This window comes from Myotis myotis, unplaced genomic scaffold, assembly GCF_014108235.1.
Source record: "Myotis myotis isolate mMyoMyo1 unplaced genomic scaffold, mMyoMyo1.p scaffold_m19_p_14, whole genome shotgun sequence".
Classification (NCBI taxonomy): Eukaryota; Metazoa; Chordata; class Mammalia; order Chiroptera; family Vespertilionidae; genus Myotis; species Myotis myotis.
In genome coordinates, this window is record NW_023416318.1 from 4,078,263 (window position 1) to 4,081,718 (window position 3,456).

The 3,456-nt window shown below is 52.2% G+C and overlaps 1 non-coding gene across 1 annotated transcript; it reads right to left on the reverse strand.

The window, feature by feature from the left end:
- Positions 1-301: 301 nt before the first annotated feature.
- Positions 302-504, reverse strand: LOC118669537. The gene has a single exon (XR_004972010.1). It is a non-coding gene; the product is annotated as a small nucleolar RNA SNORA74 (small nucleolar RNA).
- Positions 505-3,456: the final 2,952 nt, after the last annotated feature.

A 3,456-nucleotide genomic window follows, 5' to 3' on the forward strand; every position in this document is an offset into this window, starting at 1 on the left:
GAGCATGGCGGGGTCATGCAGCTCTGACCCGGTCACTATTTCCCACACAGTTTAGTCCCCTCCAGTGTGCCTGATCGCAGCAGATATGACCCTCCATTTCCATCCTCAGATAACTGCAGTTCTCTTCAGATGTCTGACCAGATGCATGTTCAATGGCAGCCTGTGCAGCATCAACCCTGCCTTTTTTCCTCAATGCTGAGTGAGCCAGGCTGGCTGGGGGGCAGAAAAGGGCAGTTACAGGTCCCTTGGGTGGGTTGAAATGCTATTAGAACCATTAAGATTTTTTAGAATGTTTTTTTTCTGTGTCTGCTCCTTCACTAGAACAAAGCAACCAAAGTGATGCTTAGCTCACTCTCATGGAAGCACAGTTCTGCCCTGTACCAGTGCCACATGTCACCAGAGCAGTGAAGGGGGCAACTGGAGGAAGAAGAAAGGGCATTTCTCTACCAGCAGTGTAACACCCTCACAGGCAGGATTCTGTCTGGAGAGCTGACACCTGCTGGAGTGCTTAAGGCTTTTAGGCACCGAGTGTACTGATCTGATTTATATTTTTTAAAGATCACTCTAATTTGCATTTTTATTTTTATTAAAAATTATTTTACTAATTTAATTTTTTTTCAATTAGAGGTGACATTCAATATTAGTTTCCAGTGTATATAATAGTGGTTTGACATTAATATAAGATATAGAGTGAACCGCTGATAAGTCTAGCATTGGGGGATCTTTTAAAAGGATATTAATCCTATTCATGCGGGCTCCACCCTCATAACCTAATCACCGTCAATAGACCCACCTTTTATTTATTTTTAATCAAACTTATTTGGGATACATTCATTAATAAAATTGCATAGGTCAGGTGTTCCATTCTATAACGCATCGTTTGTATATCGCATTGTGTGCTCACTGTCTTCAAGTATAATCTCCTTCCATCACCATTAATCGCCCTTATGCCCTCTTTTTCCTCCACCCACCCCTCACCTGCCAACCCTATCCACCACTCCAAAAACGTCACCCCCACCTGCCACCCCACACCCCATACCACCAGCACCCACCTGCCACCCCACAATCACCAGCCCCTCCTGCTACCCACACACCACACCCCCAGCCCCCACCCGCCACCTCCCACCAGCCAGCCCCCACACCCCAATACTACCCCTCACCCCCCATACCCCTCGTACCCCCTACCCCCACCTGCCACCCCACATCCCAAATCCCACATCCATATCACCCAGCCCCCACCCCCCACCCACCACCCACCAGCCCCCACCCCCCACCTCCTTCCCCGCACCCTTCCCTCCCATCCCCCCACCCCCACCCCCCTTCCCCTGCTTGTGATTTGACATTTGAAATGATATTTGAGATGTGTCTTGAGGGCTCAGGTAGGATTTAGACAGATGAAGAGGGTGAGAATGTGCTTCAGGTACAGACAGTGGCCACAGCCTGGAGGCAGGAGAGATGAACACTGGACAGACCAGAGCATATGCCCCTCGGATGCCTGTGAGTGAGGGGTCAGGGCAGGGGAACAGAAGACCCTGCATGGAGGGAAAAGGCAGAGGGAAAAGGGGACCAACCACAGAGTGGTCAGAGCAGGGGAGACAGGGGCCCCTCCATGGGAAGGCAGGGCAGGGGGACAGGGCACCATGAGAGGGGGTGGGCAGTGGGGACAGGAGACCTTGGGAACGGGCAGGGATGTGGAAGAGTGGATAGGGGACTTTCCACTGAAGCAACAGGGCAGGGTTAAGTAAGACCCTCTAGCTCAGTGGCTAGAGAGTCAGCCTGTGGACTCAAGGGTCCCAGGTTCGAGTCTGAACCTGAGCATGTACCTTTGTTAAGGGTACATCCCCAGTAGGGAGTGTGCAGGAGGCAGCTGATGGATGTTTCTCTCTCAACGATTTTTCTAACTTATATCCCTCTCCCTTCTTCTCTGTAAAAGATCAATAAAATATATTTTTAAAAATAAAAATAAATAGTCTCCCCTTAAAAAAAAAGAAAAAAAAAAGAGCCCTAACAGGTTTGGCTCAGTCAATAGTGCTTCGGCCTGTGTACTCAAGCGTCCCAGGTTCGATTCTGGTCAAGGGCATTTACCTTGGTTGCAGGCACGTCTCCAGTGGGGAGTGTGCAGGAGGCAGCTGATCAATGTTTCTCTCTCATCGATGTTTCTAACTCTCTATCCCTCTCCCTTCCTCTCTGTAAAAAATAAAAAAAATATATTTCTTAAAAAAAGGAAGACCCTTCATGGCTGTGACTGGGCATGGGGGACAGTGGGCCCTTCTTGGAAAGAACAGGAGACCATCCATGGAGGGGTCAGTGTCCCCCATCACCTGTCCCTTTTGCCCTGGCCCTCCTGCCCTATCCCATCCATGGATGGCCTCCTGTCGTTACCAAGCAGGGTCCACTGTCCTCCCTGCCCAGACACAGCCATGAAGGGTCTTCTTTTTCCTTGCCCTGTTGCTTCAATGGAGAGTCCCCTATCCACACTGCCCTATGGGGACAGAGCCAGGAGAGAGGGACCCCTCCATGGAGTTGGGAGAGCAGATCTTCTGTGGAGGGACAGGGCAGAGGGAAAGGGGACTCTTCAATGTGGGAATGGGCAGAAGGTTAGGGATCCCCCCTTTGAGGGAGCAAGGAGAGGGTGAAATGGACTGTCCATGGCAGGAGCAAGACATGGAGGACAGGGAACCATCCATGGAGGGGAAAGTGCAGGGGGACAGGTCACCCCTGTCATGGTCCCCCTGGCACCCCTTCTCTGCCCCTTCAAATGGGGGTTCTTTGTCCCCTGCCCATTCTCCATGGATGGTCCCTTATTTCCTCTACTCTGTCCCCTGCGTGGAGGGTCCCTGTGCTACCTGCACTGCTCCATCCATGGAGAATCCCTTGTTCACCCTTTCCTGACCTCTCAAAAGGTGGGGTGCCCTACCCCCCTACTCATTTTCCTCCACAGGCAGAGGGGAGGGGCACCCTCCATGGAGGGAGCAGGACATTGTTTTTCTTGCCCTTCTTCCTCCAAGGAGGGTGCCCTCCCCTCTCTGCCCTGTCCCCACTCCATGGCGGGTGCTTCTTTCCCTGTCCTGTCCCCTAAAAGGGGGTTTCTTTGTACCCCTGCCAATTCCCCTCAATGTAGAATGCCCTATTCCCCCTGTACTGGCCCCTCCATGGAGAGTTCCCTGTAACTAGTCCATGGAAGGTGCCTTCTCCCCCTCTGCTCAATCCCCTCAAGCGGGATCCCTATACCCCTGCCCATTCCCCTCCATGAACAGTCTCCTTTCTCCCTTGCCCTAACCCTCCATGGAGGGTGCCCCTCCTCCCTTCCCATATCCCTCCATGGAGGGTGTTCTCTCAACCCTTCCCTTTCTTCTCGATTGAGATGAATGGGCAGGGGTACCAGGAACCTCCCCTTTGATGGGCAGGATGGGGGTGAAGGGGGTACCCTACATGGAATGAGGACAGGGGGACCCA